The sequence below is a fragment of the Nanorana parkeri genome, unplaced genomic scaffold (genome assembly GCF_000935625.1).
Source record: "Nanorana parkeri isolate BGI_ZX_2015 unplaced genomic scaffold, ASM93562v1 scaffold360, whole genome shotgun sequence".
NCBI classification, from domain to species: Eukaryota; Metazoa; Chordata; class Amphibia; order Anura; family Dicroglossidae; genus Nanorana; species Nanorana parkeri.
The window spans coordinates 1,290,228-1,315,691 of NW_017306628.1; positions in this window are offsets into that span (position 1 = coordinate 1,290,228).

Consider the following 25,464-nt stretch of genomic DNA (forward strand, 5'->3'; position numbering starts at 1 on the left):
ATATCACATATACAAATATGTGCATAAATGCATGTGCTTTGAGATGATTCAGCAATCCATAATATCAACCCATCATACATTTTTCAAAAGAACATTATTATACTAGCAGTAAACTTCTTGAAAAAATAATATGGAAATTTGTAACTTGATGTAGAGTGTCAGAGAGCATCTTACTCTTATTTACTTTATCAGGTTTTGCTTTCTCAAATCAATGGAAGGGCATCAGGTTCACCTAATCCATATTTCTGAGTATGAAATTCAATTTATAGTTTGTAGTATGTTGACTACCGCTCACATTTAAGGCATAATTGATTTTTATTGAAAAGCCAGCAGGCATATAAAAAATTACCACAACCCACAAGGATGTAAATTTTGCCCAGTACAGATAATAGCACTCCCTATTTATCCATGAAAATGAAGCTTTTATATTTATACCAGCCTGCGCTGCAGAACTGTGACTGATGCACTGTGAAACTATCAATCCATTGATCTGTAGAAACTGCACGGCACTGAAAATAAGTAACTTTTATAATTATTTCAATGCCTACAACTGGTTTTTATCTTTGATAAGTGAAATAATAAAATGTTATTGCTAAGTATCATTTTTCATAGCAGGTAACAAATATATTTTTTTCAGTTTACAGTATTATATTGTAGATTAATTCTCACCAAACTGACAGGTTCTTAGTCTCTCTTGGCTTTTAACACACTTGGCTGGTGGCCTGATCATATTATAGAAGCTGCGCCATAGTCTCCAATCGTTGTAGCCAGCCCAAGTTGCCAGAAGAATAGAGTTTTTGCCTTGGACTTCTGCTATACCTCTATAGTCACTCTACAATGATGATTTATAAATCTAAGTATTCTGCAGTCCTTTAATATCATCTGTGGCTCAAAAGGAATCAGATTTAAGAAGGTTAATCATTGGGGTTGAATTACTAAAAGAATTAAGCATGTTTATTTCACTTTGCAAAGTGTGTGTTCTCCCTTTGAGGAAAAAATTGAATTGTGAACTTTTTTAATAAAAGTGGGCAGGAAGCTCTAAGAAGAAGATGTTTGTGAGTGGAAGTGCCCTTAATGCACTAAAATTTGAAGCTAATTCTCACAATATATATTTTGACCTAGTTTTTTAAATTTGAAAAAAATTAAAACTCATATTTTGGCACATAAATTGTTCTATTTTGTAATTTTTGTATGATGCAAAAAGTGGACTTTCTACCCAATGTTTTACCATTTTATAAAAAAAAAGCAGCACAGGCACATGAATGCACATAGCCTAGATTGACCTCTTAGCTTGAATGCTCTGCTGACTTCATTTCAACTAATTTCTTTTACTGTAGATCCTTCATCCAGTGGCATGCACTGTTCAAAACTTGTATCAATCTTTCAGTTTTCTCTCCCAAGCCCTTGCTGCTGACCCTCACCAATACTCTCAGCCCCTCCTGTGCAGAAAGGTTGAGACAATCAAAGCCAGGAATGGCATTTTTCCTCCAGAGATCTTCTTTTTCATCATGATCAAAAAACATACTTGCTGCTAGAAGAGTGCTCAGCAGAAGCAATACAAATGCATTCTGCTCCAGAAAGCAAGTTGTGGAGGATCTGACATACTGTTGACATTACTGTTTTACCATCATTTTTTGGCATATTACTGATTATATTTAAAGTATATTTCCACTTTTGAAGCCAAATTGGGATAAACCCTATTTTATATTTTTTAAAATTTTCCTATTCGCATAGCATAAGCTAAAAAAATTAAAAATGCTTCTTACAGTTTAAATAGCTTTACTTGAGTTAAGGATTTAAGGGTTAAAATGTATTCTTGTTTCTATGTCTTTGAAATGTTAGGAGGGCCAGTGAGGGGTCTGAGCTGGCCAGCCCATTGTATGTTAAGGAGGAAGCTTATCGGATAAACACAATCCTCAAATTTGAATCCTGAGCCTTTCTACTAGGACAGACCACTGTGAAAGAGCTAAGAAAAACCTGCAATCAGCCATCTTGCCTGATGCCACAAAACATCAATATTGTGGCAGCAGGCAGAGAAAAATGTATAGGTCTAGCCAGGATGGCGGAGTTGCATGCCCTAGATTCAGATGTTATACTGAAGGATGTCCTCCAGGGGGAAGTGTTGAAAGGGCTGGGGACTTGGAGGTAACAAACCGTGCTGACGCAAGCTGTTTCTATGGGGTCTATTCACGAAGCTGCCGAAGGATCTGGCCGTAGCTTCGGCCCCAGGACCCCTTCGGCTGAGAGTTTGCTATTTACTATTTACAAACAATTGTTTGCTATTTACTTTTTTAACTTTTTTCACTGTTTTTCTTTTCCTCTGAGGGACCGAGCAGAACAGCCGAGCCGAATGCCGCTCAGCGGCATGCTGTTCACTGCTGTTCGGGATCTTTAAGAATAGCCCGAACAGCAGTGAGTAGCCTGCCGGAGGTTCGGCTCAGCCGATCCAGATGTTGGATCGGCTGAGTCGAACTCCTTCTGCACTTCGGGTCGGCTGAACATGGTGAGCATGTTCGGCCGACACTAAGCAAGCCAATGTACGGCTGATTTCAGCCGATGTACGGCTGAAATTAGCCGTACCAGCCTGAAGTGAATAGCCGAACAGTGTTCGGCTCACTTTACTTCGGATCGGTCATTCACTCGGCTGCCCTCGGCAGCTTCGTGAATAGACCCCTATGTCTTTGAAATGTTAGGATGGGCTGTGAGAGGTGAGCTGTTTCTATGTCTTTAAAATGTTAGGAAGGGCTGTGAGAGGTGAGAGGTTGGAGCTGGCTAGCCCATTGTATGTTAAGGAAGCTTATCAGATAAACACAATCCTCAAATTTGAATCCTGAGCCTTTCTATTAGGACAGACCACTGTGAAAGAGCTAAGAAAAACCTGCAATCAACGAACTTGTGGCAGTTAAGACAGTCTTTTAAAAGTTACTTTTCAGTATTCTGTGTGAATAGTAACACATAGCATACATATAGAAGGGTTTCCTCAAATTTGACTGCAAAAGTGGAAATACACTTCAAGGCATCATCAAATAACTGGCATTTCAAGCAAGTATAGTAAATTCAGGTTGGTGGTTGATGATTGTTACAAAGTCTAGAGCTGCTGTGATGGTATTTACATTGCTTCCCTATCTGTAACAAAAGAGGTACAACCTTAAACTACCTCCGGGCCGGCCGTAGTAAAAAAACGGCGGGCCGAGAGCTCTCTAGATCTGAGCGGGCGTCTTTAGACGTCCGCTCAGACATGCTCCCTCGCGTGCGGGAAATGGCCGTTATTTAAAAACAGGCAGCGATGCCTGTTACCGTACAAGCGATCCGCCGGCTGTAGGGCCGGCGGATCGCGTGTATGGGGTGCCGATCGGTGTGTGTCCCCCCTCCGCGGTCCCCCCTAGCCCGTTGTCCCGCTGATCCCGATGTGCCCGGTGCGACCCCCGGATCAGCATGTCGCCTGTGTCACAGGGGATCAGAGGGAGCTCGGTGCACGAGCCCCCTCCGGTCCCCTCTCTGCAAGAATGCGGAAGTGTTGTATAATACATCACTTCCGCATTCTTGTGTCACTCTCCAGCTTCAGAAGCTGGAAAGAAGCTGATGGAGCAGATCTGTGCTTCATCAGCTTCTTTTGGGGGGTCCTAGGTGACATGTCTCCATAAAGAGAACCTGTCACATATTTTGCTATCACACAGGGGGGTTTTATTAGCCCCCGTTTGTGATAGCAATAAAGTTTAGTGGAAAAAAAAGGAAACAAATGTAAGTTCCCCCCCCAAAAAAATAAAAGTTACACATAAAAAAGAATACAAAAACGAAAAAATGTTTTAAAGTCCCCACCCATACATACACGCATGCAAACATGCGTCAGGGGTGCATACGTGCAAAAAAGACAATTGCGCCCATTACGCCGCACATGTTACATATTGCCGCGAACGTCGGAGTGAGAACAATAATTTTAGGGCCATCAATCACTGATAACACTAAACTATGAGCAATTTTGGGTATGGTAGTTTTCTGCGATTTCGCGGGTGCGCGCAATCTTAACCACTTGAAGACCGGGGTGTTTCACCCCCTTCCTGGCCAGGCCATTTTTCAGTATTCAGCGCTGCGGTACTTTGACTGACGTTTATTCCGTCATGCAACGCTGTACTGATACGAATTTCATACCATTTTTGGGGACACATAGAGCTTACTTTTGGTGGTATTTAAACACCACTGGGGTTTTTATTTTTTACTATATAACAAAAAAAGTACCCTAAATTTTGAAAAAAAACATGTTTCCCTATAAAATGTTATGAGACATTTATTTTCACCCCAATTTTTTGGTATAATATAAAAGACGGGGTCACGTCGGGTAAATAGACACTAAACAAGTCAACCTTTAAAAATGCGCGCGCCCGCAAAATCGCAGAAAACGACCGCAACCAAAATTGGCCATAGGCGACACTTTAAACGTTAATATATATACACACACTAATAAAAGTGTACTTGTTTCAACTCAGAAGTGATCAGGGAATAAGAAAATCAACAAATGTCAGTGCTCTTTGCATTTACTTATGCCACTTTTGTTTGTACGCAGATAACAGTAAGGGTTGAGGAAATTATATTTTGGCATCGTATTTTAAAGTGGCTTTTAGGGATGAGTTTTCCCAAGTCATTCACAGTTTAGGGTAATAGCAAACTATTGGTATTGTACGCTGCTATAGCAACTGAATACCAGTCATGCACTCCCTGTTCTCTGAACTGTGGTGTGTTGAAGCAGACATGGGGTACAAAGGGAAAGCTTACAAACTGGAAAGGAAAGCACAGAGGAGGGAGGGATTTGAGAGTGTTTACAGGGACAGTTAGATGCTGATAATTATTGCTTACAATGTCCATCCATATAGCAGATTTTGGAGACACCAGCAGCACTGTGGAGCTCTATTTGAACATCACAATTCCAGGGATCTGGGCTTGTGTTACAGTAGTTTTGACTACACAAGCTCTGTACTGTATGTTGATTTTGTGTTTAGATGAAGCACTTGAGATCTTGAGGAATGCTAAATTAGATTTTGCTTGCTTAGAAGGACATTACATGGGTATACAGCATTATGCAGGAAAACATATAAATAGGAAAACATCCTGTGTATCATAGATAAGCATGCATATAGAGAGACTAACATTGCACTATGCTACCATCTACAACTCAAAAGACATATTGCAGTCAGTAATACAATCAGTACATGTCAGTATATGATGTTGCATTTCCAACACTGCACTGGTCTTGCATCTTATTCCTGAAACTCTTATTTCTGACCTTGCTAACCTGGAATGCTTTCTAGTCTGTTGCCCAGCCCTGACCACAGCCTGCCCCTCGAATACTTTCTGGTCTACTGACATTCTTGACCTCACCTCTGCCTGGAATACTTTGTCTGCTACCTGCCTTGACCTCAGCCTGTCCCTGGAATACTCTTTTGTCTGTTCAAAAAGTTTTAGTAGATTTAGTACAAGTGATTTAAGGCTGTGTACATACTGTGCGTGAGGCATAGGTTATGCACACACAGCCCAATTAACACGCATTAGCATATGCAAATAAAAAAATGTGTCTAAACCATATATTTTACTGTTTGAAGTAACAAGAGGACCCCGTGGACTATTGGGTGTTCAGTATGGACCACTGGCCATAGCTTGCATAGTTTCTACCTTTCAAAATGCTGGCCTACAAAAGCTGTGCAATGTAATGCTGTTTTCTGTATTGTATTGTATAAAATGGCTGCTGGGGGTCCTGCTAAAAATAGGACTTACCACAAGTATTTATTACTGTGCATGTAGGAACTTATTTGGATAAATAAATTATATTCTAATTTTGATTTCTAACTTTTAAAAAAGGCTTGTGGTAGTCCTGTTCAAAACAGGACCTAGTGCAAGTCACTTAATTAGATCAAGGCCACATATTAATTCACTGGCTACAATATTTGGAAAATTTTATGAAAAATAATTACACTGGATTACTCCAATTGTGAATTCTAGATTTTAAAATGACTGGTGGTGGTCCTGTTAAATTCTAATTCTCATGTTTCTTTTCTTTGATAAATTCTTTCCTGATTCGCTTACTTGAAAGATATGGGGAAGGGAAGGAGAGAGGGGGGAGAAGAAGGAAAGAGAAAAAATAAAATACATGTATGTGTGTGTATGTGTGTATGTATGTATGTATGTATGTATGTATGTATGTATGTATGCAGTATATATGTTCTCATATAGTCTCAATAACCATATTGTCCAAAGACATATACCTATGGGATTATACTTTATAATATCTGGCTTGATTTTTTAAAGATGTAGTTTGAAATGTTTATATTATATGATTAACTTGTAAACCTTCCATAATGCTTAATCTATGTTCTTTGTTATTGAAAATATAAAACTTAAATAAAGAATTATTTAAAAAAGGGGCCTAGTACAAGATATTTAATGCTGCACACGTAGGCACTACAATAGTTAAAGGTTTTTTTTCCAGTGAAATAAATACACTCTTTTTTTAATTAAAATATGGCTGGTGTCTGTTCTGTTCAAAAAGCAGCCTAGTTTAAGTGCTTCAGTAGCTTTTTTTAATAAAATAAATATAATCTAATGGGGTTTTTTTTTTAAATAAAAGCTGGTTGGTGTGTGTCTTGATAAACATGTGATAATGAGAGGAAGTCAACAGCACTCAGTAGTTGAAGCTGCAAAAGTACTGTCTACGTATTAATAATATATCACATTAGTTAAAAAAGCCAACCTTTTGGGGCCACACATGGTCCCCTCCTCAGGGCTACATGGCATGTACAGCTTTCCTATTATACATGTGGCCTAGTGAAAGTGTTCAAATATTTTGTATTGGATCACAATCATATTTTAGTGTTTTTTTTACATCAAAATATATACACTCCTAATTTTGAGTTTTGGATTGAGAGCTGTCTGGTGTCTTTCCTGTTAAAAATGTGGTAAAAGTGCTTAAACAGTATGCATGGAATCAGTACAATAACTCTGGCTTTTGCTGTGAAATAATACAGTGTATTTGTGATAATATGTGGCTTTTTGGCTGTGCAAAGAGGCAGGGGCACAGGTATAACAGAACCTTATGAATGAGAAAATATATTTTGGCTTTACATAAATGTATTACAAATGTATATTAGCTAGTTGCCTCTTGATACATATGATTGCATTAGCCTAATGTCTTACACAGATGAATTCATGTAGACTGATAACTAAAAAAATATGCATATTTGTTTCTGCTACAATACTGCAAGCATCAAAGTCTAAAGGTGCACATGTTCAACAACTTTTTCTTTCTGGTGTATTTATTCATGGAATGAAAAAATAGTGCTTGAAATTACAATTAAATATATTTAAGGAAGATATGAATGTGTATTGTTCTTTTAGTCTGAACTGAAACACCAAGATAGTGGAATAACTCAAAAAGGGAATAAAAGTACTAACAATAAACCCATCTAACCTAAATAGGCTTATGAGGACTGGAACATAAGGCAAATTCCTTGTCTTTCACACATACAGTAAGTATCACTGATATCTTTAAAATGAAACTAGACTCAGTAACAAGGAACCCAATCGACCAGATAATATTAATATTCTAAAGTCAATGTCTTTGCAGATTTTAGAAATTTAAAAATTCAGCATTTACTTTATAGGAAATGATTGCAACTACTTTGGCGTTAGTATTAAAATATATGAAGTATACCTTAGTTAGCATTTTATTAAAACAGTAAGGCTGTTTATGAGATGAAAGATAGTTTTCTTGCAGGAAGAGGATGTCTGAATCTAGTTTGGCTTAACATGTAAAGGCAAACCTTTTATTTCTTGTATAAGAGCACCTAAAAGATATCATCTTGAGATTAAACTGAATATATGACAACATGTTTGAAGACTTCTAATTTATAATGAAAGTGGAAGGAAAGGCTAGAGAACAACATACCTGTTTATTGTTGATCCCCTTTGCTGGTAGGCTCCCCATAGGCACGTTCTTCTAACTCAGCATCTAAATCAATATCTAATTTTTTTCTGTGTGGTCACATAACCACAAAGCTCTGGCTCTGTCCCTTTTCTCTGACATTATTGAGGTTCTTTGGCTTTAACACTTGATGGACATATTTCTTTATTCAACCTCAAATACTATGTAACTATGTAACTATGTAACTCTCTTCCAGCCTGACAATGTCCTGGGACTATGGGGGCTAGCAGTTGACAGCACCTCACTTTGGAATTCAACAGCTTTGTCAGGTGGCAGAGGCGCATGGGCCATGTGGACCTTTGTGGTCATAGGACTGTATAAAAAAATTAAAACAAAATGTATTTAGATGCTAATTAAGAATATATGGAGATCAACATTAAACAGGTACGTTCTTCTTTAGCCTTTTCTTCCACTTTAAAGTAGCATACATTTAACACCTTTGAGCAATAATTGCTTCTCAAGATACTCTACCTGAAAATGTTATTATCTTATTTTCTCTCCATTAGTATAGCACCATCTTTGTTCAGGCATCATATAGGCTCAGCATCTACTTCCTGGTCTGAGCTGCTGGTTTAGAGATGACACAATCATATAAATATTATTGCCTGTGCAGTTCTTGGCTGTGTTTACAAACAAACATCTCCAACACAGGTAAGCCCTTGCTGCAGCTTTGTGACTTCCTATACATTTGCAATTTAAAATCTAATCACTGGAATGGAGAATGAGGAAAGGCTTCCTCCTACCTGCATATGCACCCCCACATTGTATTTTGTATTGTACACATTGTATTTTTTCTGTGAAAACTACTGCCTGCTATATGCTGACAGCACAGAGTCATCAGCATGTCAGGATTCCGCTGGTTGCCTGACTGATAGCTGGTTTTGCCTCTCTAGAGCCAGAGCCAGCTGTACCAATATTTTCCAACTCACAGTATACCAAGATTCTTGTGGAAATCAGATGTGATTATTTTTATCCCATACACGGTCAGTTCATTGCAAAATTGCAACAGTTCTGTTCATAGGATATGTCAATTTGAGCATGAAAATCTCAACTTCACATAGGTGTGTGGACAATTCTTAGAAATCAAGTGTAAACCAGGCAGCACTGTCAATCAGCAGAGGAGTGGACCTGAAAGAGAAGTTTTCTTTCAGGTCTGCTCCTCTGCTGATTGACAGAAGGCAGTGGGCAGAGCAATAGTCATTCTGTTATTGGCTATTGCAATTTAAAATAGCCAATAACAGAATGGCTATTGCTTCTGTAGAGGAGCGGACCTGAGATAGAAAGTTCACTGTGACTGACATCAGGCAGTGGGCAGAGCATTAGCCAGCCTGCTATTGGGTATTTCAATTTTAAATAACCAATAGCAGGCTTTGGTTATTTCTGCCCACTGCCCAATGTAAACATTGCATCGGGTAGTTTTTCTTTTTTTTTTTAAATTGTCGGACGATGCTGGAAGGACTTAGTGGGACAATTTTTACATTTATTTTAAATAAAGGAATTGTAAAAAATTTGTGTTTTGTTTTTTGTTCAATTAAAGGGGTTGTGTGTTTATTTACATTTTATTTAACACTTTAGTGAATGAGTAGGAGTACAAGTACCCCTCACTCATTCACAAGGGTGGGGCATCCGGGCTGCTGCCCGGATTAAGGGTCTGGTATCGGATTTTAGGGAACCCCATTTTTTAAAAACTTTTTTGGCGTTGGGGTTCCCTCTTAAAATTCCTACCAAACCTAAAGGGTCTGGTATGAATTTCCAAGAAACTGCACGCTGTTTTTTTTTTAGTTTTTTTTTTTACATAAGGGGTCCCCCATAACATTCCTATCAGACCTAAAGGGTCTGGTATGAATTGGGGGGACCCCATGCTGTTTTTTTTTCAGACCAGAAAAACTAAATAACGAAACATCTGAAACAAAACACATTTTTTTCCAGCTTACATGTCTAGTTTGTAGTTTCACCACAGCTGGAGAGCTGTCTATTTGGTGACATTCTCTACTGCAGTTGAGCAATACAGCCTGGTCACTTCACTAACCACAGTTTTAGTTGGATAGTAATGGAGCAGCAGACTGACAGGCTCACCCCTCTGTTCACCCTGCTCTCTCCTCCCATCAGAATGTTTCTTGTCATTGTGTGTGCACTGCAACATACCTGATTGGCTCCTACTGCTGCCTCTCCAATCCTAGTCCTAAAGTTCTAATGTACAGAGGATTATAAGACGCTCATATTAAGTTAAATTAAGATGTTTGCTCTAGCTGCATTTAAAAATAATTTAATAAATGTTTTTACTAAATACATCATTTGGGGGTCTATTTATAAAGAATCCACTGTGCAATTCACAGAATGATTGTTTGTAGGACATTCAGCCATCTGTGTTTGTTAACATTTGACTTTCATTTTCAGTGGATTTGCTATATGGTTAATGCAGCAGCTGAAGGGCAAATCTTGTTTTCATTTGGAATCTCTTTATTTTGTATACTAATAGTGACGGGCAAATCTTGTTTGTGATTGGAATTAATTATGTTGCATGTTGATGGGTAAATGTTCTTTGATATTAAATGTGATGGGCAAATCTCATAATTGGAATCTCTCTATTATGTTGTATGTTGATGAGCGAATGTTTTGCAAATAGGGTGAGTCCTCTTACAAAATTATAGCCAAATGCTCTAAAATACAGATGGATGAATATCCAGTGAATATTCACTGTGTAAATTGCACAGTTAATCCTTTATAAATAGACATCTTCATGTTTTCCTGCCATTTTAATGTACAAAGATGTATACTTTGTCCATACTCTCAGTGTTCATTGGAGCAACATGGTACAGATATAACAGCTGTAAAAAAAACAAAGACGAGGGGCGCATGCGCGCAGCTGCCGATGGAAGACGCCTTCTGAGACGGCTCCGCAGCTCGCTCGGGCAATTACGTAACTAGACCGGAGCATTCACCTCCCCAAGCGTCTCCTTACCTTAGCTCGACACCGGATCCTCTCCCGCATCGTGCCATGTCGGTATCGCTACCGCCAGAAGGGTAAGCAGCAGCCTATAACGGAGGCGATGGCTAGGGCCTCAGCCAAGATGGCGGCCGCGGCCTGCGCTCATGAGGCAGCGATTCGCACAACCTCTGTGTCCAGCAGTGATATGGATAAAGGGGACCTGGACAGTCATGAGGGGGATCGCTCCAGAAAGCAATCTCAGACAGCCCTTCTACAGCGCCTCGACACCATGTTACAGAAGGCACTTCAATCTACCTCCAAACAGATCGCAGACAAATTACTGAAGGAAATAAGGGATATATAGGCCATAGAACAGCGGTCTTAGAGGATAGATGTGATGACCTCAAAACTGACCTCTCTGTTGTCTCGGGGGATATGGAGGAAAACACACAGCTCGTATCCAAACTTGAGGATTTGGAGAATAGGTCCCGGCGCTCTAGTCTCCGCATCCGTGGACTCCCGAAGCACATAGTGGACTTGTACTCCATGACAACGGCACTTTTTCAGGAACTGGCCCCTGACGTCCCCCTGGAGCGAAAATTGAGAGGACCCACTGAACTCTTAATCGCAGACGACCAGATGGGCCTCCCCGAGACATCCTAGTCAAATTACACTTCTATCGCACCAAAGAAGCCCTTATAACAGCCGCACGGACCAAAGCACAGCAAGGCCCGCTTACTTTCCAGGGCCACGAATATAAACTGTTCACGGACTTGGCCCCCTCGACCATTGCCAAAAGACGGTCTCTGCGCCCGTGCCTAGATGTCCTCAACAAGCACCGGATCCCGTACAAGTGGGGATTCCCCTTCAAATTGCTCTTCTCATGGAGGTACCCATCACACCTGTGTCACCCTGGAAGAGACACAACGAAAGTTGGCTGCCCTTGGCCTAACGGATTCACATCCTCTGAGCCCGGATTCGCAGAATCCTGCCACCCAGTCTTCCAATCGATCCAGGAGCGACTAAGATCAACGCCACTCAGGGGAGTCGCGCAGGCCTGCTGTCAAAATGTCCACCAAAAACCCATCACCGCGTTGAACTGCCTTGCCACCTTTCATGAGCTGATCCCACCTTTCTACCACCTGTGGTGGAGGCACGCACCTTACCTTCTACTGCAGTTTACCTCATGTTCAATCTGCAGTTGCTGGTGACTATGGTGCTCATCCGCCTACACTTGGACCCCGAGATCCTCTTTTCCTTCCACGGGCCTACCATCCTTCCCCTCCAAGTGCTGACTGCCTCTGCTGAGCCCCCCGAATCTTGTACCTGTTCTACACTTGAGACCATGATCCCCCCCAGAAATGCATTAAGGCTTGCCACTTTGGTCATCCCCCACTGCTCAGCTGCGGTATCCAGTTTATCCCACTGGGGGAAGAGAAACTGTCTTATAACCATTGAACCATCTCATCCCACACTGGTGCAGTGAGCCCTTCCCCCTACTCCTCCATATTTCAATTTTTCATTTGTTGATTTTCCTGCACAATATCCTTTTGGTTGGTGAATCACTGTACTATAGCTTTGTAAGCAATTTGCCTGTAACCCATTTTTATGCTTCACCAGCAGGACAGGGCCCTGTTATTGTAACCCTCATACCCAGGCTGGAGATAGGCCCCCTTCTGCTATCCCCCACAGTCAAAAAGCAGACCTCTCCTCCGTTAATAGCATATACCTATAGCCCTCTGTTGGTGCTATAAGCAATAGCTTCCCCTGAACCTTATTACTAGTCGCCCCATACTGCCTTAAGGCCACATTACCTAGGGGCATACCACTCAGTGCCTAGTTATCCCACTCCCTCCTTCGATCAACGGTTCTGGTCAAATTCTGTTGTTGAACATATTGAATCTACTTACCTGACATGCTCTAGATCTTTTGTTCCTCTACTAAGTTCCATATGTAAGGTTGACAATTGTTTTGTTTGCAAATAACTTTGCCCGGGCGAGCACGTCACTGTGGTATGTGGTACTATAGTCCCATCCGCCCAACGTTCCAGGCATGTTGTGGATTTTATCCACTACTGGTTTTCGTATTTGTATTGTTGTTTAATATGTTTTGTCTTGTGTATCCCCCTTCCTCTTGTCACCCCTTCTTTCCACCTTCTTGTCTTCCATCTCGGATCCTCCAGTCGCTTTCAGAGTTGAGCCATGTGCTGTTATGGGCAAGGGTTCCAGATGCCTCCCGTTCATCCAGGTTGGGCGAGTACCATAAACACTATCCCCTCCTGACACATTATGCCTCTTAAAATTCTGAGCATCAATGTACAAGGCCTCAATTCCACGAACAAGAGGATACGGGCCTTTAGATTCTTCCAATCCGCCCATGTTAATATAATCTTCCTACAGGAAACTCATTTCTCCAGAACGTCCTGTCCCAAATACTTTAGCTCCCAATTCCCGAATATATTCATGGCCAATGACTCGTGCAAAAGGAAAGGGGTCCTCATTGGCTTCCGTAGATCAGCAAACTTTACATGCCACTCTGAGACCCGTGATCCTCAGGGACGTTACCTGATCCTCCTAGACGATAAGAAGATTACGCTTGTCTCCTATTACACCCCGAATGTGGATCAGTTGGACTTCTCGGGACCAGCTAGAAAAAGTTCACTCCCGTTCGACGGGGGCAGTCATCATGTGTGGAGACTCCAACATGGTACTGTACCCGCATTGAGATAAATCCAAAACTTCTCCTAACTGCCTGCACATGGCAAAACCATTTAGGGATCTGGTGTCCTCCTACTCACAGGTAGATAGCTGGAGGGAGGTCAACCCACATAGCACTGACTACACACATTACTCCCATCCACACGCTGTCCACACCACATCTTCACCTCGGCATCCCTAACTCCTCACATTCTGAATTCTCACATCTTGCCGATACCGCGGTCCGATCATTCCGCAGTTACAATTCTTCTTCCTACCTTGCTCCCCGCCTCGACCACTCTGACCTGGACCTTAAATAATTCCCTTCTGGCCGACCCCTCCACTAAGATCCTGCTCGAGTCCTACATTGCTGACTACATCCACCCTATGGGAGGCCCATAAACCAGTCCTCAGGGGCCGGATCATCCAACTGTCATCTCAACTTAAGAAAGAAAGGATGCGCAGACTCACCTCGCTTGAGAGACCCTTCAACGAAAACTCCCAAGCCTTCTCACAAGTCCCCTCTCCTGCACACAAAACTGCATTGGAATCAGGTCGCCACGCGATGAATCTTCTGCTCAAAGACCACGCCGCCAAACAATTGCATCGCACAGCCCATAAATTCTATCTTAACCTCCTTGGCGGTATTCCCGAGTGTAGCTCGGGGTTACTTCTACATACCCTGAGCTACACTCGGGAATATCCCACTGTATTTACTTACTTTGTCCCTCGAGCCGTGCGGTGCCCTCCGTCCCTTGCGAGCTGACGCGTTGCATGGGGGCGGAACCGGCGGGAAATTAGAAAAAAACCCGGAAAAAAACGAAGAAATAAAATAACGAAAAAAATCCGAAAAAAAAGCGCCAAAAAAATTACGAAAATCAAAATAATCATACCGCCAGGGAGGTTAAGAGTAACAAGCCTCTAAACTTAGGCGGTTAGATCCGACCCTTAAACCCATCAGACTATGTACGATCAATGGGGCCCATACCAGTACTCCAACAAAAGTCCTGGATATTTTCCAGCAACACCTCCAAACCCTATACACCCCCCAGGATCATTTCACCGTTAACCGAGCAGACCGTTTCCTCGCTGACCTAGACCTCCCACACCTCACAGACTCCCAGATTGCCTCTTTTGAGGAGCCTATCACCGAGCAGGAAGTCCAGGCGGTGATTGCCTCGCTACCCTGGGGCAAACGTCCAGGGGTAGACGGCTTTACGGTAGCTTATTATACCACCTTCAGGGACCTCTTGAATCCTCTTTTGACAGCTACTTTTAATTCCCTCCGAAGTGGAAAATCTTTAGGCCCAGACTTAGGGCCAGACTTTAGGGACTTAGAGCCCTAAACCCTCCTCTGACCACACCAATCCCTCAAATTACAGACCAATTTCTTTACTGAATGTGGACGTCAAACTACTGGCCAAAATCCTAGCTAATAGACTGAATCTTGTCATAGGTAGCCTGGTCTCTAATGACCAAGTAGGCTTCATACCTACCAGACAGGCCGGGGACAATGTTCGCAGAATCTCCCTCCTCTCCCACATCGCCAAGACTAAGAAGATACCCACCATGCTACTCTCCCTAGATATTAAAAAGGCATTTGACAGCGTTTCTTGGCCATACCTTTTCCACACGTTGCGTCACTGGGGCTTCGGTACGTCATTTCTGACTTGGGTGTCCGCCCTATACAACAACCCAACTGCACGTATTAAATACTGTGGATTTTGCTCCCAACCCTTCTCAATCCTCAGGGGAACCAGGCAGGGATGCCCATTGTCCCCTCTCCTCTTTGCCCTCACACTAGAACCTCTGGGCCAGAGGATCTGCAACTCCCCTGACATCTCTGGAGTTGACCCTGACGGTCTCTCCCACAAAATATGCCTATTTGCGGATGACGCCCTACTCTTTGTCACCAATCCCATAGTGACTCTACCCAACCTCACCAAACTCCTATCGGAATTTGCCTTATTCTCTGGCCTCTGTGTGAATGACTCTAAGTCCATGGCCCTGAATATCTCCCTATCTCCTACGCTTGTCCCTTCGTAGCACATATCCTTATTCATGGTGCACAGACCACCTCCCATATCAGGGAATTAAACTTGGACACTCTTACCAATTCCTGTATAGCCAAAACTATCCAGACATGCTGACTAAGCTTTTTAATATGCTTCAGACCTGGTCCCATTATCATCTATTCTGGCTAGGTAGGATAGCGGCGGTCAAAATGACCATCTTACCCAAAATTTTGTATTTCTTTAGAGTCTTGCCGATAGCTGTCCCAGCCCTGGCACTTAGGAAGCTCCAAACCCAAATCTTCGCATTTATATGGGGAGATAAACGACCTAGAGTCCCCAGACGGACAATGTACTTACAGAAGTCTCACGGTGGGCTGGCTGTTCTGAATCTATCTAAATATTACCTAGCGGCGCAGGTTGGACAACTAGTGAAATACCACTCGGTCCTTGAAACCCCAGCCTGGGTGGCTCTAGAAAACACCTTGGTGAAACTGACTTCAGTTGCGAACCTCCTCTGGCTGACCCCAAAACCCAGACCACAGCTCTCCAATCCTATCACGTCTCACTCACTCAGACTATTGGACTCGGTCAAAACACCCTATGGACTCCTTTCTCCACACTTACCTCTCATGTCCTTTCTGGCTAACCCCTCTTTCACTCCAGCCTACACACAACCATTGAGCTTTTCGGCTTGGTCTGACCGCAACCTCTCCTATTTTTGGCAGCTCCAATCCGACACAGATGTGAAACCTTTCCCGCACCTACAGGAACACAAGCAGATCTCGAGCAAAGAACTCTTTCGGTACCTCCAAATTAAAAAATACATAACCTCATCCACCCCCAAACCAAGTAGTCCCCGACAACTGTCCCTATTTGAAAAAACCTGCCAAGATGACCCGCACAGCCCTGGACTTATCTCCCTTCTCTACTCCACTCTTATCCCCCCCCCCTCCTACGTGACCCAATGGGAAAGAGACCTGGGATCCCCTACTACGGACGAATCCTGGCACCACTCCTGGGCCAACACTAAAAGCAGCTCCCGTTGTGCAAGCATTCTGGAGATTATTTATAAAGTCCTCTTGGGTTGGTACCTGGTGCCTGCTAGAGTGGCTATATATAATACCAATTGCTCTCCTGCCTGCTTTCGAGGCTGTCCCGATCGAGGTACATTCTTCCACATTTGGTGGGGCTGTCCACGAGTTTCTGACTTTTGGGATGAAATCTTCACCCTCCTTTCTTCACTGTTCTCAAAACCAATATCAATATCAATATGCAAATCTATTTTGCACTCCTTAATTGCAGACCGGAAGGCCTCTCCCATAAACAATTCAACCTGGCCATGCACATATGCACCTCAGCTAAGAGGGAATTAGCAAAGAACTGGCTGACCGCATCCCTTAGTGGCACCAGTGTCAAAACGGACCGCACAACTTAATGACCGAATGTCAAAATTCGAAACCATCTGGTCCCCATGGATTGATAAATATGTTGCCTCAAGCATCCCCCGCCGCCTTTATACATTGTGATAGCTGCCCATTACTCCCACCATTAGAGACAATCCCCCTCGTGTCGGTACATGGCCTGACTACCTTGATACTTCACTGCACTCTTAAATCTGACTCCCCTTTCACCCCCCTCTTCCTCCCCTTCCCCGTGTGTCTCCCTCACCCCGTGACGTGATGTCTGTCTTTTGTGGTTCCACCATATCTTCGTTTCTGAAACTGTTCAACGTACCAATGGACCTAACGCACTTATTGGACTGTCTCTGAGGCCCACACCTACGAACGCCCAGATGTGCTTTACTATATGTATGCTCCATACTTATGTCATCCCGCCTCCACATTTGGAGGTACCCACCAGTACCCGTTTGATCATTTGAATGATCTATATGCCATGCACTCACTCCTGGAAGTACGGTGCCTTGTTGTACTTTTACCCATCACCACCTATGACTTGTTTACGCGTGATGCATACTGTAGTTTCTTTTTTTAGAGCATATATAGACTCATTATCTGTAATTTCATTGCTAAGTTACATAGTTACATAGTATTTGAGGTTGAATAAAGACATTAGTCCATCAAGTACTCCTAATGATAATTCCTCAGACTGTGATTATTATCTGAGCACCTTGTATTGTATTGTACTGTATTGTACCCTTTGACGTTCAAAAACAATAAAAACTCTATGGTTAAAAAAAACAACCCACAAAGACACGCAATTTCTTCTTTAATTTAACCACCCTTTGGATTGCTGTGCATGGTACTCAGAAGAATGAAAATAATAGTAACAGCTTGCGCTAAAGTTTTTGGCTTTCCTGTATGAATCAACTTGTTCTTGCAACCTTGTCTTTCTTTACATAGGGAAGCTTTGAAGTGACTCTGTGGCCCCAAAAAATTCAGCCTGCACAAGTGAAAATGCCTATCAATCTCGCCAAGGTCCCCCTAACTTGCTTTTACATTTTCGCCTTTTTTAGTGATACAAAATAGTTTTAGCATATTTCCATTATTACTGAATATGGTATAATGAACATGTTTAAATGCAAACTATTCTGCACAGTGTATTTATATTCATTTACCATTTGGTGCAATAGGCTTGTGCCTAAAGTCAGCAGTGACAATGAGGTAGATTTTCTCTGCACTGGACACATATTTTTTTCCCACCATCAGTACAACTACAGTCATATCTTAGTAACTTATTACACAAATCTCAATATTCTAAGCAAGGTTAGGATCTGGAAATAATTATGCATACAAGATGTTATTCTAGCAGAGGAGTGTTGCTTTAGGTATTTAAAAGTTGTGTGCCTTTGGGATCCAGTGCGCTTACAGTACGTTTATTATTTTATTTGTTCTAAACTTAAAAATACTCCCCTTTGATAAACTTTATTTTTCTAACAAAAGCGCAATGTGATTGTTTATAATAATACAATTTTTAAAAGTTAAAACTTATTACTGACTTGACTATATATAGATAGATAGATATCTATCTATCTATCTATATATATAGATATATATATGTATATATCTATATATATATAAAATGTATTTTTTTTATTGAACCTATGTAAAACCTTAAGCAGGAACAGCATGTTAATGTATGATGGGCATTTGAAGGTTCTGCATTAAAGGGAATCCCTAAGCGTTCTATCTCTTTTTTTTCTTATCACAAGAGAAAATACTAGCCCATTCCTTTCTTTGTGTACCTGGAAAGTTATTTGCTCTTTGAATGATTCATTCTTTCTTTATCTGTGCTGAGTTTGATTGGTGAGGCTGCAGATTCTACCATCTGCAGTTTTCAATGGACTGAGTTTCAAACATAAGGTTATCAAAAGAGGGTATGAAACTGAGAGGCAGTTGGGAAATCTGCTGCTCAGAAAAGGAAATGGCAAATGTTTTTTAGTGTTTTCATCCAGACATGTGTCCCTTTAGTCAGTGACATAGTTGCTCTAATGTTGCCATGGTGAATGCTTCTAATCATTCCTACATATGACAGGCTCCTATTTGTCTGCTCTCCCATGGGTGTAAATTTCCAGGCTTAAAAAAATCAATGTGAGCATATCATCTACCATGCAGATGTTTCCCTGCTTTAGAATATCAGGCAGCTGCGTGTGCCATCGAAGACAGCTAATTGGAGACTGCATCATAGGAACAGAGGCATAATTATGGCATAAATACACATCCTCTGGTGCATCATTGTATCTCTATTAACAGAAAATTTTAAACAGTGCTCAGAGTGTAATTAGTGTAGTTGATAAAGTTGTAAAACATGTAAATAAGGGAAATAGCAGGTACGTGGCCAATCCACAAGCCAGCACTGGGGGATGCAGATTATTGCCTATTTAGAAATAATTAGCAAGGCTGCGTTAACAAAGTCTGTGTCCAACGGAAGCAAGGCAAACATTTATTCTGGTAACAGCTCTTTCTGTGCTAGCCATGAAAATCTACTAATATTGGTAATTTAGCCCTCATTACCAGTGGATAAAGCATGAAAAGAGCTCAGACATGAAATATGACAAGTAATATTAATTTTTATTCCAGAGAAAGGGAAGCTTTCTTGAGTTGCATGCTGATTTCTCTGCAGGGCTTCAGCAGAGTGTGGGTAGGAGGCAGCGGATAGCTGGTAGCTGAGAATTCAGGATATGGAGCTGCTTCACTGCTGGAGGTCTCCCCCAGGGTGCTTATGACAGTAGCTGATGAGCCATGCTTCTGTAAGTGCCAAGTCAAACACTGGGTCATTCTCAGAATTTAATGGAGAAAAAAAACACAGTGAAACAAGAGGCTCTTACAGACTCATGATAACTTTTATATGGTATTGTGGTTTTCTTATTTATGTCTGTTTTATTCTGTCTGCCAAATCACTGCCTTCAATGGTGCTTATTGAACATGGTAAATATTTAAAATATTAGGAGGTGCTAATTGTATATGTCTCTATCCTTGAAAGCTGTCAAAATATCAAAGTATGAAACATAAATAAAGAAAATATTAAGGGGTGAATGTGGTATTTAAATATTTCAGTTGCTAAATAAATGCCATTACCTTATTAAAGGTTTTGAACTTTTCCTAAAAGATAAATAGATTTAATTATTGGGTAATTGTGCTTATTTATATGGGTGCAAAAGAAGAGAGCATAAATGTACATCCTATCTTCTTTACAACTATGCAATTAAATTAAATTCAAACTTGAATTGGAAAGCTGTAGAGAAATTACAGAGAACTAATGCTGATCACCACATCACCCACCAATTTGTAACACCGCCAGCCATTTAATAGCTGATGTACATTTTGTGTGTTTTAACATACGCTTAATAAACAAGTATGGAGGGGAATTTTATGTTCCTACATCACGCAGTTTTACAGGAGAGGAGGCAGAGTGGCGTCATTGCTGAGGGCGGCGCTCTGCACTTACCCAGAAGCACTGCCCGTTGTGGCCATGACAGCCCACTCCGAACCTGAGCTGTTTCAAACCCAAAAGGAGCTCCTTTCAAACAAGTAAGGAAGCTCCTCCCATGCTGCCCACTCAGCTATGGGCAGCCCACAGCTAAAGTAAGAAAAGAGGCAGGATGCATTTACAACAATGACCTTATATGGCTATATGCCTTTATCCAGAGCTAAAATGAGAGTAATAAAAAATTGACTTAAATTACTATCCCAGACTGGCAATGCATATATGCAAAATGGATTATATATACACACAACACATAAAAGCCAAATAGCTTAAAATAAATGGCATAAAAATACAGATTACTTAAGAACACCTCTGCTATGTGGGCTAGGAGAACAAATATGGCTAATACCACCAATCAGAAACCAGATCCCAAGTATATGGACAAGTATTGAATTTCAAAGCACAGACTTAGCATTGTTTAGGTTTAAATTAATATTGCCAGCCCCCGATTCTCCAATCAGATATAAAAGGCTGGCAATTGCATGCCAAGCTCATTTCTAAAGGCATGTTTAGACTTCATATAATGCTTTAAACCCACATAACTTCACAGAGTTACACAACACAAATATGTATATTTGAAATAATAAAACAAATGAAAACAGGATGGACAGAAATGGTGAAGACCCTAATATTTTCTTCCACAACATTTAGAGGCAATCACTGCAAACCTCTCAAAGAGACTTCAGCTAATAGGTAGTTTGGCCCAGTCTTCTTTAGGCAAACTACTCCAGCTGTCTCAGGTTTTAAGGTGATTTCTCCACACTGCATATTTCAGCTCTACATAGATGTGCAATAGGATTAAAATCAGGCCTTATATAAGGCCACTTTAAAAAAAAAAATGTAAGTGCTTTTAGCTGTGTGTTTTGGGTCATTATCCTGTTGGAGGACCAATAACCTGTGGCTGAGACAGAGCTTCCTGACACTGGCTAGTATGTTTCACTCTGGAATTCTTTGATAGTCTTTTAATTTTTTGCCCTGCAGAGTTTTAAGCATGCGTCACGTGTATTGCCTGGACTAAAACCCTAACAGAGAAGACATACCTTATAGGTCATCCCGACTTACGGCTGGTTTTACCTCTGAATCACCAAAGATCCATCAAAGAATAACATCACATGAATATCATCAAACACCTGTGAGCGCAAAATACCCACACCAAGGATTAATATGCAGGATCGGGTCCCCCGCACAAAAAACGAATAAAACCTTTTTTCGTCTCCCTTCAAGTGAAGAGGTAAGCTATATATGGAAGAGACTGCGATCTGGACATGTGAGTAAAAAGACGTTTCTTAAAGATACAAAAAATCGGCGTCTATATCAGACATAAATACACAATTTTTTTTAAAAAAAGGACACACTCTGCAGAGAGAAAAGAAAGAACTTTATTCCAAACACATGCCATAAAAGAAACATCACAGCCTATAAACACAAAAGGTGAGCAATCAAACCACCGACATCACACAAGAAAATAGCTTACCTCTAACCACTCGTAGTAATCTAACGATTAAATAGACTCCAAATCACAGAAGATAATCACTACGGAAGCATTAAAGGGAAGGAACTATCTATAAACATTCTCAAATTTCCGGATACAAGATAGCAAAGATATTCCACTATCAATAGGGAGACCGCATATTTAATCCACGGGTGAAATCAATCATACATGGGAAGGATATCTGAGGAACCACACATACCCTGGTAAACAGAGGGAAAACTGCCACAAGTCCCGATAAGAGCAATACAATCCACAAGGGTTAAAATAGTCCGAATGAAGGCAACAGAAACAACAGTCAGCTCAAAAAACCTTTTTGTTCACTTTGTTTTTATTGGTCGACAAATATAGATTGGCCACGTTTGTTATATTTGAAATTGAATAAATAAATATTTTTTCATTAAACTAAATCCATAGTACATCCCGATCTTTAAAGTAACCCTTGGACCGCCTCGAACTGGCAGACGGCCCGAACCTTTTTGTTTATTTGAGATATTTTTCTGGTTATGGATCTTGGTTGATGTACTGAAACACAAGGGTAATTGATTAGAGCTAATGTATCTCCAGAAGCGGGACATCCTTTTTGTCAGGTTGGAAAGACTCCTATGCACCTTAACTTTCTTAATAATCTTAACAACATTTGCAACTGCAGTAGCAGGAGCATTAAGCTGCTTGGAAATGGTCCTATGGCAGTTACCTTTGTCATGCAGGTCTATAATTTATTTTCTGATCTCCTCAGACAATGCTCTCCTTTGCGTTCTCTGGTCCATGTTCAGTGTGGTGCACAAAAAGCTACAACTTTTTTTCCAGTTAAATAGGTTGACTTCACTGATTACAATATTAAAGACGTGATACTAATTATGGACAACAAATATTTTGAAATATGTTTACGATCCAATTATGTATAATCTTTTCTAGGGTTACCAACAAATCCACCCAGGACATTTTAGAATATCTTTGTAGAATAAGAAATAATTTATCTCTTAAAAAGTGATTTAAAAAAGTGCACGTGGTATAGGTCCTGGTAAAAAAGGGGCTTGTGAAAGTGATACAATACTTTGCAAGTAGTCACTATAATAATTTCCTGTCTATTTTTAGTCAAATAAATGCACTCTAATGTTGATTGTCTTTATTAAAAGCTGGCTAGTGTCTGTCCTGTTCAATATGATATTTTGTTTTGATAAACCTAGCTAGTTTTTCCCTCTGAAACTGCAGCCTTGTAAAAGTGCTTACATACTGTGGAATGAGTCTGTACAATATTCCTGGCTGTTGTCTCTGAAATAATACACAGTACTTTTTTGTAATTCATTTTATCTATATCAGTTTGTTTATAGTTCTTATTTATAATTTAAAATATACTTTTTTGTTCAATGTTAAATAGACTTCATGAGGCAGTTGTTGTTGACAGTCTACTCAGGAGCTGTCTTAATTGTGCCAGCACTTAACTTCATTTGTTAAAACTAGGGATGCACCGATACCACTTTTTTAAGACCAAGTACGAGTACTGATACTTTTTTTCAAGTACTCACCGATACCAATTACCGATACTTTTTCTTAAAAGGGCAGGTCACATTTTTTCTAAAGCAATACAAAATAATGATTTTAGGTCAGTTTCTTCATATTATGAAGAACATCAACTTGAAATTAATATTTATCATGCCATTGCTAACTAAGGCTTGTATCCCCCTAGTGGGGAAAATAGATGAGCACATGTCCAGACTCCAGAAATAGTATGGTGATCTGTTTGTATAATGTGCTCTCATTCATATATGCTAATCAGCTGACACCAAAGGATAATACGTTCCATATAACGTATTACCATTTGGTGTCCGCTGGTATCTGAAATACACGTATCAATCTCCAGTGAGAAAAACAAGGAAGTTACATAGTACCTCCTTCTTAAAAAATCAGTTTCTTTCCCACATGGTTTCAGCTGATTAGCATATATGAATGAGAGCACATTATACAAACAGATCACCATACTAGAAGATTTATAATTGTATGTCATGCTTTTTTTGTTTTTTTGAAAACCATTTAGTGATATGATGTTTATGTCCAAAACTGATATTTTATCTAATAAACTCTTTTTGTAATTGGAATACTTGTCCCGATCCTGATCCTGACGTGGAGAGCGTACCATTTGGAGCTGTGAGCTGAGGACAGCACACCCTTATAAACGGGTGTGCTGAATTAGGTCACTGCTCCGAATGGGGTTTGGTTTGGCTCTCTTACACTGCCTAGGGCATTCCTCCGTTTGAGGCCGGGGTCCCTGTAGAGATGAAGGACGGTATGTGATGGCAGGGCTAGATCTAGCCACCCACCTCATCCCGGTCCTCCTCACATCGACCCACCTCCAGGTACTCTATATAGATGAATCTAATCCCCCTGAAGAAGCCCAAAAGGCGAAACGCATAGGGATGAATGTTGATATACATACCTTGGAGACTACACAATGAATGCATCAATTGGAATCAATCATGGCTGATATGTATCAGAACTTTATTTTATTAAATACATTTATGTATTCTGGGCTGCCTACTAAAAAAAAAAGGATGAATCATGTTGGTTAAAATTGGGATATTATATCCACTAATGTATGTAATAATGTTATTTATGATTTTTATCAACTAAAACGATTTTTATGTACAATAAATTTGAGATATTTTTACGCATGGTTCGATGTACATCTCTCCACAAACCCTTTCGTTCACCCCCTTTGTCTGCAACGTTAAAATTATTTAGTAATATGTCATTATACTTTTGAGATTAAATAATTGTACAATTTGTGTAATGAGTAAAAATGACTGGAGTAAATTCCTCCACCAGACAATTGATAAAAAATTGTAACATTTTAAACCCAATACCAGCCTATGTAGTATACCAGTGCTAGCTGTAGCCAACTTTGTTTTCTCTCTAACCATTTCTTTATCCTAGTATTTTGTCATACATAACCTTAATAACACTTCTAATTAGGCTCTTATTAGCAGTAGGCTCCAAGAAGAAGCTAATAGAATATATGTAATAGTTTGGGGATTAAACATTTTGGTTGTGACATCCTATTTGATATCCTAAATCATGGGTTGTTTGCTACTTTTGTATTGCTTATTGTAAACATGTACTGTTCCTTTGATAATGTATTGCTTAATGTTAGCATTGTTAGGTTCAGAACTAAAGGGCCATAGTGCCCCCCCACCCTTTCCTCACTGCCCAATTTAAGGATTATTATTAATAACCAGATTAATAACCAGATACATTTTTATGTCTACCCCACAGCACCAATCTAGAGTGATCTTTAAGGAATGAAGAATGAAAGATCCTCATTACAGTGTTCAGAGACCAATTAACCTCCCTGGCGGTATTCCCGAGCGTGGCTCGGGGTTACATTTCCTGACCAGGAGCGGTAACCCCGAGCCACACTTGGG